Raw genomic sequence first — 15,935 nt, 5'->3', positions numbered from 1 at the left:
GAGAGGGAACAGTCCTGGGGGAACAGAGCTGCAGCCAGCTGGGAGGCCCCCCAGCCCGGCTGAGAGAGACCTGGCCCCGCAGTACTGGGGAAGTGGACCACTGAGGCTATATCATCACTGCTCTCTGAGCATAGCCTCATTCTGGGGGCTGAGGGCGGCACGCAGGGGCCATCTGGAGATTGTGGGGAGTCTCCTGTCCACCCTCCTAGTTGTAATTCCACGCAACCGCATCCCTCTGGGCGCGGCCAACCCTAAACGTGGAGAAAGGTGGCATGCAAAGAACACTCCCACAGTCAACCCCCAAGGTCCTTCCCGCCTTTAGTATTTAATGGGGATTTTGTCACATAAGAGGATGTCCGCAACAGAGTGGTCTAGGAGCCTTGCCAGGCCCCCCTTCCTCTGCCCTCTTCTTTCAAAAGAACTTGGTTCCAGAACTTGGCAAGGGTTCTGGGCCTTAAACTTCCCTGATGGGAGATGTGGGAGGCTGAGGTCTGGGCAGTGCAGTCTGACAGAGGAGACACAGACCCTACCCTGGAAAAGCTCCCAATCTGATAAGGGAGACAGAGTTCTGAGGTCAAGAACCCCAATCTGAGGGAGGAAGACAAACACACAGAGACAGACTCACAGAGGCTCAGGCGGTGAGAGGGTCCCCCGCCCTCTGTCATGCTTGCACACGTCAGTGCTGAGAACAGTAGCATATATGTAGGGAGGAGTGAGGTCAATCCTGGGGCCACCTTTGAGGAGGAGGTAGGCTTAAAAGTGGCTTTACTTCTTGCTGACGCTGCCTCACAAGGCATTTCCCAGAGTACAGACGTGCCAGTCTGTACAGCTGTGGGAGCCAAGAAGGAGCAGCTTATTAATTTAATCCTTAAGCAAATTTACAAAATTGTCAGTGGATTTGCAGGAAGCCAAGGGAAGAAGCTTCTGGGGGAGCTGGCAGCCGCAGCTGCGTGCCTTCCAGCACCTCCTGGCAGGGTCCCTGCTTCTCTGCACTGACCCCAGCCTCTTCTCTAGGAAGCAGAACCCCACAATTGGTCAGGGCTGACTTCAGCCACTAATAGAAATAATTCTCGGATACTGGGTAAGTGCTTCCAGCATGCTGGACAGTGAACAGACATTCACTCATTTTATCTTTTTTTTTTTTAACATCTCTTTCAGCTTTGTGGAGGTATAATTGGCAGATAAAACCAATCCTATCATCTTCATAAACGAGCCAGGTGCTGTTATCATCCCCATTTCGTGAATGGGAAAAACTGAGGCACAGGGAGCTGACGTCACTTATCGCGCACGGTCGCGTAGCTCCTAAGTGGTAGAGACAGGACAGGATTCAAGCCAGGCTGTCTGGCACCAGACGGCGGTACTCTTAACCTCTCTTCTAGTCTACATCCTTTGTCTCTTGCCTCTCTCCTTGTGTTCCTTTTGGCTTCTGTCAGAAAGGGGAGAGACCAGGGAAACCCAGGTTCCTCCCCCCAGCCCCATGGGATTGTGGGCCAACGACCTCTCGCGCTACCTTCAAGGGCAGCCCCAAGGGTCATCTGGCCGTCCCCCCAGCCTCAAACCACTTCTGCCACTCAGTGCCAAGGTAGACACCTCTTGGGCACTCTCCCGGACTCCTCTCCTGCCTCCCATCCCAAGAGCTAGAACAGATGGGAATCTGCGCTTCCCTTCAAGATGGGAGCCACCCGAGAACATGGACTTGTGGTCCCAGCCTCCCCCACAGGCCAGCTCGGTCCCCGAGGAGGGCACAGCCTCCCTGATGGGGTCCCAGGCCTTCGAGGCTTACGGCAGCTTCCCCTATTTGCTTAATAAGGCCTGCGCCCAGCAGCCTTCTGGTTTGAAGACAAGTCCTCTGCGAGCCAGCCCAAGCCAGCCGACGGAATCTCCATCCCCACCAGAGGCCCCGGCCAGTTAACCTTTTCGGCGAGTTCACTGATGAAGCGCCAGTCAGGAATGAGAAAACGCCTGACCAGCCGGCAACCCTGCCCGGGCCACCACCATCCCTGGTCTGGCTTGATTGCCTCTGTCCAACAGATCCCTCATTAACATCTTAATGTAAGGAGCATATGCAATGAGGCATCAGAGAAAATCCCCAGCATTTAAATTCATTAACAGTCACTGGAAGCCTTCAGTGCGGAGGTGGAATTATCGCTAAACTGCTTTTAACTTACCAGCTGTGCACTAAACGGTGGCAGAAGAGGCTGGCTCTAGGGTTTGGGGGGAGATGGAGGGGTACTGGCGTCTGGGGGCCTGAGCCTAAGCCCAAGGATGCCGGGGCTTCTGGCTGCAGGGCTGTGTTTTCTAGATTCTGTTCAACATCCTAATGATGAGTGAAAAATTCAATCAACCAGCTGGCTTGTCCACTTAGGAACAAACAGCCGCCTCGACTGATATTGATGTGACTGCGCAGTTCAGGTTAAGTTGTGTGACCCTGCTTCTCCCTGCTCGGCATCTGATGGATGATGGAGGAAATGTCTCTCCTCTCCCAAGCATGGCCTCCCTCCGCCTGGCCAGACCCCTGCTCATGCATCAGTCGCCCCCTCCAGGAAGCGTTTCTCCTCTCCCAGGCTGGGTTTGGCCCATCCTTTTTGTCTCCACCACCCCCTGCACCACTGTCCCAGCACAGAGCCCACAGTGCCAGCCTTGACCTTGCTAAGATCTGTCTCCTCTGTATGCCCGAGAATCCCGGAGGGCATCATTCAGCCTCTGTGTATCCCAGAGCCCAGCCAGCACCTGGCACAAAAGATACACTACACGAAATTCACTGAATTAATTAATTGATCGATTCAGTGTTCCTCTTTGCCTGCAGTGTCGATCACAATGCCTGCCTCATTGTAGTTTCTCAATAAATATTTGCCAAATAAATGTTGAATGACAGATAAGTGGTAGCTGCAGGGATGGGGTGAAGGCAAGGAGGTTAGGATGCAGGAATTCAATGCTTTATTCAACAAATATTAATTGAGTAAGTAATCAGAATCGTGGCAGTTAATATTTATATCGGGTTCCTTATGTGCAGAGCACAAGTTAACTCATTTAATACTAATGATGACCCTGTGCAGAGGATTCAAATACTATCTTCATTGTACAGATGTGAAAACTGAGGCACAGATCAGCTAAGCATCTTGCCCAAGGGCATATGGACCCATGAGTAATGGAGTATTTGAACCTAGGGGTCAGGGCTGTCCAATGGAAGTGTAACATGAGCTGTGTATGTAATTTAATTTTTTTAAGTTGTATTTATTTTGAGAGAGAGAGAGAGAATGAGTTGGGGAGGAGCCGAGATAGACAGAGAGAGAATCCCAAGCACGCTCCATGCCATCAGCACAGAGCCCAGTGCAGGGCTCAAACTCACGAACCATGAGATGATGACCAGAGCCGAAATCAAGAGTCAGACGCTCAGCCAACTGAGCCGCCCAGGCACCCCGGTGTGTGTAATTTTAAAATTTCTAAGAACCCCATTCTAAAAAGCAAAAATAAGTTGGTGACATTAATTCTGATAAGATATTTTACTTAACCCGCGGTATCCAAAATATTACCCTTTCAACATCTAATCGATATTTTTAAAAGTCTTAATGAGATCATCTACATACGGAGCTTTCAGAATCCGGAGTACGTTTTAAACGCACTGCAGTTCCCGGTGTGGACTCTCAACACCGCAGGTGCTCAACGGCCACCTGCAGCAAGCGGCTACCATATTGGATGGTGCTGGGCCAAAGTCGGGGTTCTTAACCACTGTGCACCAACTACCTCCACGTGCCTGGTGTCTGGTTCAGGGCTACTCATTGAGGACACAAAGATGAACCAGGCACGGTCCCTTCAAGGAGCCCACGGTCTGTTGGCGAAGATCCACGGGAGCTGACAACACGTTGTAGTGAGTGTTGGCAAGACGTGACAGATCGTGGTCAGAGCGTGGTGTTGTAGAATTGTATTGAAGAAGCACCTAAATGAGCCTGGAGTGGGGGGAGGGGGCGAGCTTCAGTCGGGGGGAGATCCAGAAGCCAGACACCCGAAGCCTGAATTGAGGTTAGCCAGGTAAAGAAGCAGGCAAGAGCACGTGCAAAGGCCCAGCGGAAGGCAAGTGGGCAGCAAATTCAGGAGCCTGCAGGCAGTTCATTTAGAACAGTGGTGTCACACATCTCGGGGCGCCTGGGTGGCTCAGTCAGTTGAGCGTCCGACTCTTGATTTCGGCTCAGGTTATGATCTCATGGTTCGTGGGTTGGAGCCCTGCGTCGGGCTCTGCACTGACAGTGGAGAGCCTGCTTGGGATTCTTGTTCTCCCTCTCTCTCTCTCTCCCTGCCCCCATTTGTGTGTGTGCGCTCTCTCTCAAAATAAATAAATAAAACTTAAAAAAAAAAAAAAAAAACAGTGGCATCAGGCATCTAAAGGGAGGGAGTGGGGGAGTTGAAAGCTGAGGCTGGTGAGGTGGGAGGGGCCAAACACACCAGGCATAAGGCACCCTGAGAGGGTTTGGCCTTGACCCTGAGGAACACAGGGAGCCGCTGAAGGACTAGAGATGAGGGAGTTTGGGGAGCAGATGTGCATTTCAGAAGCAGGCTTACAGGGGTCAGCACTGGAGACCCGAGACCGTGGCCAAGGTCTTGTCTGCCTGAGGGGGCAGAGGCCACATGGGGCTGGAGAGGAGATAAGAGGATAGGTCAACAGGACTTGGTGGAGCCTGAGAGGAAAATCTGACCCCCGCGTTTCCAATGGGGCAACTGGGTGTTCAGGGGGGGCCATTCCTCGAGGAGAAGGAGTGCAGAGGGGTAGAAAGCAGGTCTGGAGAAGAGATTCCATCGTGTCGAGTTTCAGGCAATGGGTGGCTGGGCCTTAGGTTGGCTTAGGAGAGAAGGCAGAACTGGAGGTTCAGCCAGGGGATTTCAGTGGACAGGGGGGCAGAGTCTCTGGACCCTGCCCTTTGGGGAAGACAAGGCACACACAAGATGTGACCGCGAGTTCTCCCGTGGTTACGTGCCGTTAAGTGCAAGGAAGAAAACGTCCTGACGATTTAGGGCCGAAGAGACCACATTAATAAGGAAATAATAAGTCACCTCTGTTAACAGCTTTGGGGAGTAGACGATGGAGGCCCAGAGAGGTGAAATGATTTGTCCTGAGACACACAGCCAGTTAGCGGTCAAGCCGAAGTAAGAATCCAGGTCTCCTGACTCTAACTCTCATCCATCCATCCATCCGTTCAGCCACTACTCATCGAGCACCTGCTCCATGCAATGCACTGGGCACTGGGGATGCACGGTTGAGTTCTGACATATTATGTCCAGGAGTATTTAAAGATGAGGAAGAGCCTAGCAGAAAGGAAGGGGGTAATGATACCAACAAGATCTGGAGGTGGGAGTTAGGCGTGCAAGGCCTCCTCGTGCCAGTGAGGAGGGGGCTCGCGTGAGCAGCGGATCCAGGCTGGGACAGGGCAATGGTGAGACGAAGGGTCTGAGCTCTTTGCACAGCGCTGGCCTCACAGATGCCCTGTGTCTCCATACCACAAATGACTCCATCTGACCCTAATGCCAGCAGAAGGGCCTGGGATGACACAAAGAAATCCTGTTAAAATAACCAGGGTCTCTGGGGCGCCTGGGTGGCTCAGTTGGTTAAGCGTCCAACTTCGGCTCAGGTCATGATCTCCCGGTTTGTGAGTTCAAGCCCCGTGTCAGGCTCTGTGCTGACAGCTCAGAGCCTGGAGCCTCCTTCGGGTTCTGTGTCTCCCTCTCTCTCTGCCCCTCCCCTGCTCATGCTCTCTCTCTCTCTCTCTCTCTCATAAATAAACTTTAAAAAGGTTTTTAAAATAACCAGGGCCTCCATGCTCTCTTTTGCATGGCACTTCTCCCTGTGACTCTTGCTGGGGATGAGGCAATAGCTCATGATGCCTCTGTGTCCTCCTTGGTTCAGTGGGGATAGTGGCCCGGATCTGTCCTTCCTTGTCCCAGGTGAGCCTCGGAGTCACCTCATAGCTTGTCAGCCACACAGGCCACACAACGTGGCTTGGGGAATCGGTCCTTCCAGGATGGGGATCAGCCAGGTTTGGGGAGCTGTGTGACCTCTAAAGACGTCTTCAACCCTGGCCTTCCCAGAGCCTACGGGCTATAACAGGAGCAAAAGAGGAGCCTGGGAGCCTATCAGACCCAAGTCTTAGAACCCATGGTCTTCCTCACCCTCCCACCTTGTCATCAGGGCACCATTTATAGATGAGAAGCTTAGGAGCCCACTTGGCCACACTCAGGGGCAAAACACATCACCCTCGTTCACCCACTTTCAGTGGACCGGGTGGCCTTCCCTGTCTGTCAGGTTTAGAAAACAAAACCCAGGATTCCCAGTTAATTTCAACAACAAATCATTCTGTTGGTAGAAGTGCATTCAGTGTGGGCCCAACAGTTAGATGAAAGGCTCTCCCAGCCTCTGGGCTTCAGAAGGCAGGCGAGGCCTTCCCCCGGAATTCTCTCCTGCCACCTCCTCTGCGAGGGGGACAGGAGGGCTATTTCAGACGGAAATACACAGAGATCGTCTGTGAAGGGGGATCAGGGCATCAGCTTCCAGCAGTCTGTAGCACCAGCCCCTAGTGACAGTCACCTCAAACCACCCCATTGCCCCCAAACCAACAGGCCCAGGCCCCACAGCCCTCAGTAACCAAGCAGGACTCCCCACTCTTCAGAGAGGAAGGGGTGGGTGTGAGATCAGATGACTCAGACAAGGCTTCCAGGTTACAGACTGGATGGATCTGTAACTGGCAGGACCCAGAGGGACTCCTGCCTTGGCTGGTCCAACCCCAAATGATGGGCCACGAGGCAGGACCTTGACCCACTTCAAGCCCAAGTCTGAGAAGGAGTTCAAGATCATCATCCTCAGGCAGTTGGGTAAATCCCTCCCATCCCAAAGCCCATCCCTAAACACACGCACACGCATGCGCACACACAAACACATACTAATATTCCCAGCACCGCCCAGCTCCCTCTGCTCTCCCAAGTCCCGAGATCAGACACTTCACTGTTTGGAGATTAAAACCTGACAAGCTGCCAGCCCCACCCACATGCCCCAAAGCCACCACCTCCAGCCACCAGCCGATTAGCTGTGGGGGTGATGAAGGCCGAGTACTACCATTCTGGGATGTTAGCTCCCTTGCGGGAGTCACGTCCCCTTGCAAGAGCACAGACACAACCCCGAAGGAGGATGGGCCAGGTGGGCACTGACCTGGGGTGGGAGAAGAAGGAGTATGCCTTCAGAAGCCCTTTATTAAACTCTAATTCACTTTACATGCTGCGGGGAGCCTGAGAGAAGGGTAAAGGATGTGGGAGGAAGATTTGAAATTGAAAAAAAGAAGTCACAGACTACAGACATGTGAGTGCAAGGGGAACACCTGGATTGTGCATGGGGGTAGGGGGGACGCTAAGGCCCAGTGAAGGAAAGGAGCTGCCCAAAGTCCAGATGTGGTGGGGCTGGGGGAGCTCCTCCTGGTTTAGCTCAGCTTAAGCTGCAAGCCTTGATGATCCCTTATGTGGCTAACAGACTTGCCCGAGGAGGAGGTAAGGAGTGGAGGGCACTGACGGGAAGGGGGACCTGGGCCAGGGGGCTGGCAGGAACAGGCAGGGCGGGAGGCCTCTCAGCTGAAAGGAGAGGGGCCAAGCCCGGGGAGGCTGTTGTGATAGGCTCCCCTTGAAGTTGAACAAATGTTTCCCTCTACTCTGAAAGAGTACAGGCTACAAGTGGGAAGAGCTGACAGCTGCCTCCGGCCCGGCTCCCACAGGTACACCCAGAAGCAGGTGCACCCTGGGGCAGTGCGTATCTTCACAGGGCCCACCCTGCCGCGCACAGACACTCCTGTCACTCAGGAGCACAGGTAGCCTGACTCACCTTCGGGCATACCCTGCGAAACATCCATGCGTGACAGTCACATACACACACACACACACACACAGCAGTGCAGGCGCAGGGGTGGGGAGGCGGACACCTGAAGCAACATGCCTCCCCCACCCCCCGCCACGCCCAGCATCCTCCAAAACCGCCACCTGGTCCCTGGCCCTGACCAAGCAGGCATGGGGCCCAACCAGGAATTTGTCCCGGCTGGGCTAGTCTCAAGGTTTATCATCATCCCTTTTTATAACAAACATTGGGGAATGCCCTCTTGAAATGAAATTCATAGAGAATATAACCTGCTTCCTCATTTAATTTTTAAATGCCCTAATTATAATATAAAGGAGACATAAGAGGGGATTATAATAAAATAATATGTAAAAAAAATATCTAATTTGGTATGTGAACGCTTTAGCATGAGTACCCATGGAGACACAGGAAGGAGTCAAAAACACCTTCATCTGAGCGCACTGTGAGCACACCGCCTACCAACACTGCTAGATCTGGTAGCTTCTCTGGGGGACTGAGACATCATGAGCAGTGCTGTGCATCCACAATGTGGTTCTCCAACTGACAAACAATTCTTAGTAAAATCCTCATCAAAACAAAGTCCAACCTTCCTTTGATTTACTTGGTTGTTAACTTCCTGGAAGAGATGATGATGATGAGATGATAGAGATAGAGACAGAGATAGAGATAGAGATAGAGATAGAGATAGAGATAGATAGAGATAGATACAGATAAAGATATAGATACAGATATAGATATAGATATAGATACAGATAGATATACAGATAAATATAGATAGATATAGATATAGATATATAGATATAGATTAGATATAGATATAGATATAGATATAGATATAGATATAGATATAGATATAGATATAGATAGTTCTGCTTCAAAACAGTGGAAACGTAAGAAGCACAGAGTTAAGCCCTAGCCTTGGACAAATATATACCTACATGTTTCTCCTGGATGCCATCTGGCAGGACGTGTAGCGTCTTTAGCCTTGCCCACTGCCAGGCACCCTCGAATTACAGTGGTGGTCCAAAATGCTCCCCTAGGGGACAGTACTGCCCTCACTGAGAACCACCACCTTGGCCCGCTCTCTGAGACTGTCCAGAGAGCAGTTGCCCACCTCAGCAGATTGATGTGAAGGGCAGAGGGGACAAAGGATGGAAACTAGTTGGAAAAAAGCAGAGCCTATGATCCAGTGAGGTGCGGACATGACCACAGAGGTAATGCCAGCAGCCACAACATGAGCACTGAGGGGTGCAAAGGAGTCTCATCCAAGCTCAGCCCTTGTCACACATTGTTTGTGAGGCAAGTCCTGGGGTCTCTTTGCACCGGGAGCAGTGGAGGGGCAGGAGGGAAGCTCTAGGAGCTCTAAAGCTAGGAAGCTCTAGGAGGTTAATTACTGAGTCCCAAGCCCTTATTCTTTCTAAGATCCCTCCTGCCTTCAGACAAGTCTCCAGGGAGGAGAGGGTATTTGCGAAGATGATTATGCCATTCAGGGTGAAAGACAGAGAGCTTTCCCCAGGTGGGGAAAGAGTGTGGGCAAAGACATGGAAAGCACATTCAAGTAGGTGAGTCCTACTTGAGAAAATGGACTCTGGGTAGCCGTGATGGAAGATAACTCTGGAAAAATGGGTTCAGGCCAGGTAAGAGATGGCCTTCAGTGTTCAGGCTGGGAACTTGGTCTTGACTTGGTAGGGACTAGGGAGCCACTGAAAGTTCTTGAGCAGGAGAGTGAGGTACCCAGATCTGCCTTTCTGCAATACCCTGCTGGGCTCCGCAGCCTTTTTCTCCAGTCCCACGAACCAGGCTCAGCTCAGGACCTCTCCTAAGCCAGCCTTCTTCCTGGGGCTGCTGCTGTCAAGGAATTCCTTCCCCCCCCCAACCCCGCCCCCACCACCCAGGCACCTTGAGCATTTTCCAAGCCATAATTAATTGTACAGTAACGAGGATCTAATTGCTTCCCCCTGCCAGCACCCCAGAGATGATACGCTGTACCTGGAAGAAGGTGTATTCAGAAAAAACAAGTTAATTAACACCCTGAACAAAAAGGCTGCTAATTACATTGTTTCCATTACTTGGGAAGACACTTTTTCGGAATGAGCGTCTATGGACTTGGGCTCACTGTGGGAAAAACCATGGGTCTCTGGGTGAAGAGACCCTACTCCCTCTCCTCCCAACGAAAGAGCTGTACTAACAGCAATCCTGACTGCAGAACGGAGATCTGCATTTTTCTCTGGGAGAGCCCTGAATCTTCTTGCCCCCACATCACCGGTGGACAAACTGGCACCAAAGAGGACACGGTGATTTCGCAGCGCGGGCGCCTTTCCACAGTGCTCCTGGCTGCAAGAAATCTGACAAGCAGGGTGTCAAGGACAGGGCAGGACTAGGACAGATTCTTCCCCCAAAGTTCTGCACTCGTGAAGGAAGAAGTGCATGCAAAGAGGTCGGGGAGGCCTGAGGCCCCAGTGGAGAGTAAGAAATACCTCCTAGGGGTCCACTAGGAGCCTGGGGGCTGCCCAGCTCACCTTGGGGCCCGGCAAGCAGGGGAGTTTGGGCCTCTGCACTTGGCCTACTAGTTCCAGCCTGGCCCTCCTGGGCACGTGCAGCCCTAACACCATCCCCCTCACGGCCAGTGTACAGAGAGTGCCTGCATTTCCAGGGGGCTCTAATTCCTCCCCGAACATTCAGTAGCCACTGAATGAGCCAGCAGTAAATATTTCAAGCTTTACAGGCCATACAGCATCTGTTACGACTACTCATTCACCTCTGCCACTGCAGAGCCACGGACAGTGTAGAAACAATGCACAAAAACAGATGGTGGACCAGATTGGCCCACAGGCCATAGTTTTCCAAGCCCTGGTTTGGAGACAGTTCCCTATGGGCCACCGCAGGACACTGTCTCTTTTCAGTCCCTCTTGTCCCCGGCACAGGTGGGCACTTACAGAAGCTGGTTCTGTGAGCCAAGAAGGACACAAATAACAGAGGGCTTGACTGTGACCATGTGGGAAGAAGGGTGAGGACTTGAATCTCAGCCTATGAGCTCTGTGGGGGCAGGCACCTCTCACCTTCCCCCTCTGTATCCATTTGTGGACTTAGCATAGTTCCAGTGATATGGTACCATAGCCTCTTCCTGTCCGGACATCAGAACAGCATAAAAACAACTGTCTATGAGATTAGGAAAGTCCTCGTTGGGCCCCAGATCCAGAAGTCCCCCACCACCACCACCACCACTCACCTCCCTCAATGCCTTCCAAGGTTTACTGCCCAGGCTATCACCCTTGATAAACATGCTGGCCTGGAAGCTTCTCGGCCTGGGGCCCTGGCTTGACTTCCTAGTAGACGAGCTGTCCTTTGGAGGCTTGTCCACCAACTTCTCTCCCCAGGCAGACAATCCAATGGCAGGGGTAGGGAGGGAGGAGGCACTGGCAGGGGAAGCATTCTGGGAAAATCCACAGACCATGATGGATGAAGGGGAGAGCCCAGGCAGCTGGACCCAGCAGAGCCTGGCTGCAGGCCCATAGCCAAAGCAGAAAAAGGAGCAAGTAACAAGTGGCAGGGGCTTGGCTCTGAGGACGGGCTCAGGGCTCTCCAGGAAGCAGGAGACTGTTCCAAGGGTTCCCAATTCTGAAAGCTCGCAGTTGTGGGAAAGGCTCCAGGACAAGGCGGAGGTGTGGACAGAACACAGATCGAAAGCTGGAATTGGAAGTTGGAGACAGAAAATCCAGCACAGATTGGCTTTGTGCTGGCTGGGCCCCGTGAGTCTCTGACTCTTCCAGTCACCGTGGGAGCCCAGGAACTCTCTAAGGAGCTGAGGGAAGGTTGGCCAGAGGGCCAGCCCAGCTCAGGGCTCATCACAAACAGAATCCAGAAAAGGGCCAGGGTTGAGCTATCCCCAAGGAAGGTAAGGCCCCTCCCAGGCACCTCGCAGGAGCTTATCCATTTTATCCCCCTCAGGAGAGGAAGCAGCAACCAGTTGGATCATGGACATCCTTCTTGACAAGTATCACACCTGACTGGGAGGTACACCAGGTCCTTGGAAAATATTCCTAATATTGTCTGGCTCCAGCAAGACAGTCACCGTCATAGTATTTTACATGCATTATCTCATTTAACTCTCTGGAATGATCTGTGAGGTGGGTATTTCTATTCCCATTTTACAGATGAGGAAACCGAGGTTCCAAGATACTAAGTCATCTGCTCAAATCCCACAAAGCCAACAAGTGTCAATGATGGATTCAAACCCAGTTTTGTCTGACTCCCAAACACGTCCTGAAAGCCCAAGGATGAAATTCAAAATACTTAACCATCAGCGTGGCATGGATGTGGACCAAACAGAAGAGATCCTAAGTGACTGGGCACCAGGATAGCCACACTACCTCTCCCTAGCATCCAGCACCTTCCCAATCCCACACACACAAGCAAGACATGATCCATCTGAAACAAGCAGCAAATCATCCCGGCATGGTCCTCACCGCTGAGGAAAGGAACACAAATCCCAACAAACTTGAGACTCCACTGTCCACCATTTGAATCATCCCGCGGTCAAGGGCCTGGTATGTCCCTCACTACAGATCATCTCATCCACCTCCTTCATTTTACAGACAAGAAAACCCAGGTCCAGAGAGGGGAACCGACTCACCCAAGGTCACACAGCAAGTTGAGAGCAGACTCTAGTCCCAAGGAACGGAAGGCCTGGTCCCCACCGGACAGTTCCATCCCTGTGCACGCTGTGGGGTAAGGTGACAACTCAAGTCTATCCTCGGGGGGAAAAAAAATCCGCGATATGGAATAGGAGCCACAAAACCGTTTGTGCCCTTTGACCTGGTCATTGTCCTTCTGGGAATCAACCCCTGGGAAATAATCCAAAGGAAAAGAGGAGGGGGCGGGGGGCAGGGGAAGCAGTCTGACGAAGATGTTCGAGGCAACACTGTTTGCAAGATTGGAAATCTGGCCGGCACTCAAGTGCTCTACTCTAGCGGTAAGCAAATGGTGGCCATGTTGATATGCTGTCGTCATTAACAGTGACAGCTCTGAAGAGGAGGCAGTAGGCACACTCAGGTAAAATACCGATAAGCAGAAAAGACCGAAAACGTCTTCTCACGTCGGTTACAACCAAGCAAAATAAATGTAAGCATTAACAAAGGCTGCAGGATGTGAGGAGAGATAAAAATGCCTATTGTTCACTTGGGATTATTTGGGGTTTTTTTTTTTTTTGCCTTCACTGAGAGTTGCTTAATGTCAAAAAAAAATTTTTTTAAGAGTTTTACGTTAGCCAACCTCCATGGAGGGGAATGAACGACTGGAGAACCACGCTGCATTCAAATCCGCTGAGCAGAGTCCTCAATCCCACTCAGCTCCCCTTCCATGCCCGCCCCACTCCGGCTCCCCAGGCACATGTACAGCTTGGCCTCTGTCTCCCTCCACCACCTTTCTAGAAAGATGGCCAACAGACTGCTTTGCTGACGTGTGATGTCAGCGAGTTCGTCCACGTGTCTACCCACTTCCTGGAGACTTTGGCAGAAGTGAGAACAGGTTCGGGGTGGGGCAGGGGGCTGTGTCTCAGCCACGAATCCTAACAGAAACAGAAGGCTCCTTGCAGTGGGCAAGCCCACCTGGTAAAGGCTGGAGCCCCAGCGTGATCCCGAAGTTTGTATTTGTTGTCAGACCACATTCCAGGAAAGGAAATGGCCCCACAGGGGAGAAGCACTTGGAGAGGCACGCTCTGTCCCACTTCTTTGGGCCTTTGTGCCAGGGAAATCGAGGCTACCCATGAGTGGAAAAAGAATCCAGGGTTTCGGCAGCGGGGCAGCAGGAATTAGACAAGTTTGGGGGAAAAGAACTGTCAGAGGAGAGCTCTAGCAGTGGCTGTCTGAGCTCACCTCCTGGTTGCAGTTACAGCTTGGGCCATCACCGTCCTTGCAAAGAAAGGCAACACCCTTGCCACCATGCGTGTGGTTGTCGGGTCCTGTTAGGAGGCTTGGGGACTGATTGCTTTTTTTTTTTTAATTTTTTTTTTAACATTTATTTATTTTTGAGACAGAGAGAGACAGAGCATGAACGGGGGAGGGGTAGAGAGAGAGGGAGACACAGAATCGGAAGCAGGCTCCAGGCCCTGAGCCATCAGCCCAGAGCCCCATGCGGGGCTCGAGCTCACGGACCGCGAGATCGTGACCTGAGCTGAAGTCGGACGCTCAACCGACTGAGCCACCCAGGCGCCCCGGGGACTGATTGCTTTGAGAAGAAGGGCGTGTAGATCTGAAACTCATGGCCCAATGTCTCAGACAAGCCAGTGAAGCCTGCTGTGCTGAGCTGGACGTGCGCCACATGACCAGGTCACAGCCAACTGGACCGAGCGTGGCTTCCTCAGGGGGGGGCCAGCCTGGGAAGGGCCTCCCCTGACAGGGCTGGGCTTAGCCACTCAGATTCTCTTCAGAGTTTGAATTGGAAAAATACACAAAGTTGCAAGGCCGTGAGGCTGCCCAGAGCGACTTAAGATTACGAGTAGGAAGAAACCATGAGGCATTCGGAGGTTGAGAAAAGGAAAAGAAAGCTGTTTAGAGGAGAAGCTGATAGCGCCAGACAGAAGCCGCCATGATGATGTCTCAGTAGAGGGACACGCCAGCAATGCTCCATGCTGCTGGGGACACAAGAAGACTAGATCCAGTAGTCGCCATGGACCCTGCATTTTTTCCCGAATCTAAGGACTGTGATGCCTGCATCCTGTACTTCCCATAGGACTCCTGTCAGCCCTGTTACTGTAGCCTTAGAATAAGTTCCATTCGTTGGAGAAAGTTGAGTTTCTCTGTTGGAGAAACAGAGCCCAGAACTGGGTTAGTGCGTTTCTAAGTTTTCCTATCTGCACTTTCTCTGTCTCTCCCTCCAGACTCTAAGCTCCATGAGATGCTGACTTGCTCACCATTTTATCCCCAGAATTTGACAGTATTTGAGAAAGAGAGAGGAAGGAGGGTAGGAAGGAGGGAAGGAAGGAAGGAAGGAAGGAAGGAAGGAAGGAAGGAAGGAAGGAAAGAAGGAAGGAAGGAAGGAAGGAAGGAAGGAAGGAAGGAAGGAAGGAAGGGTGGGAGGAGGGCAAAAAGAGGAAAAGAAAGACAAGAAGAAAGAAGGAGTGATGGGTGCAAGCTTGTGTTGCTAGCCAACCAGCCTGGCACGAGGTCACACACACCAAGGGCTGAAGGTAACCTCTACCCTCTCCCAACTCACTCCAGAGCCAAAGCTAGTCACCCAAGCTGAGTTTCCCACAGGAGCACCATAGAGTTTCGGGGATTTGGTTCTCCATTGGGATGCCCTGCACATTACAAAATATTTGGCACCCCTGGCCCCTCCCAATTCATGCCCTAAGTAATTAGTGGCCCCCAGCCATTGTGAAAACCCGAAACACCGCCTTTCTGGATGCCCTTCTAGGCACCCTGTTCCCAGGGCCTCTGACCATGTCTTTCCTCCCCGGGATATCTTGCAGTGGTGCTATGTCTCTTACAGAATGATTATAATAATAACAGCTAACTTCCGTCGAGTCCCTTCTCCACAACAGGCGCTTTTCTATGTTATGAGAATCGACTCTCACAGCAACTTTTATTCTAAGGTGGGTACTGCTGTGATCCCTATTTTGCAAATGAGGCTCAGAGAAGTTAAGCCAACATGCCCAGAGCACAGCCCGCGAAGGGCAGAGCTGGGATTCAAACCCATACAGGTCTGACTCTGGAGCCTACACCCTGACCCAGCACACCAGGCTGCGCTCCAAGCTGAAGGCCGCCCACTTCACCAAGCTCACACCTCTCTGCTTCTTAGATACCTCACACACGTACACACGCATGTACACACACGCACACACGCCCTGGCTGTGTTGGATCACTCGCTGCGGCCAGAACATGCTAGCATCCGCTCTGCGGAATCTCCTCCAACCATGCCCTTCCCTCACTCACCATCAGTTAGGGGAAAGACCTAAGAGTTTCTATTCAAACAGTGCTTTCTCCGTGAGACCTCCAAGCTTCTTCCAGGCAAAATAAATTATTCCATTCCCTTCACCTCTGGTGGCCCCATAGCC

Source organism: Panthera pardus, unplaced genomic scaffold, assembly GCF_024362965.1.
Source record: "Panthera pardus isolate Hobbes unplaced genomic scaffold, ASM2436296v1 HiC_scaffold_3, whole genome shotgun sequence".
Lineage (NCBI taxonomy): Eukaryota > Metazoa > Chordata > Mammalia > Carnivora > Felidae > Panthera > Panthera pardus.
The sequence above is the reverse complement of the archived record's forward strand: the minus strand, read 5'-3'. Positions refer to the sequence as shown.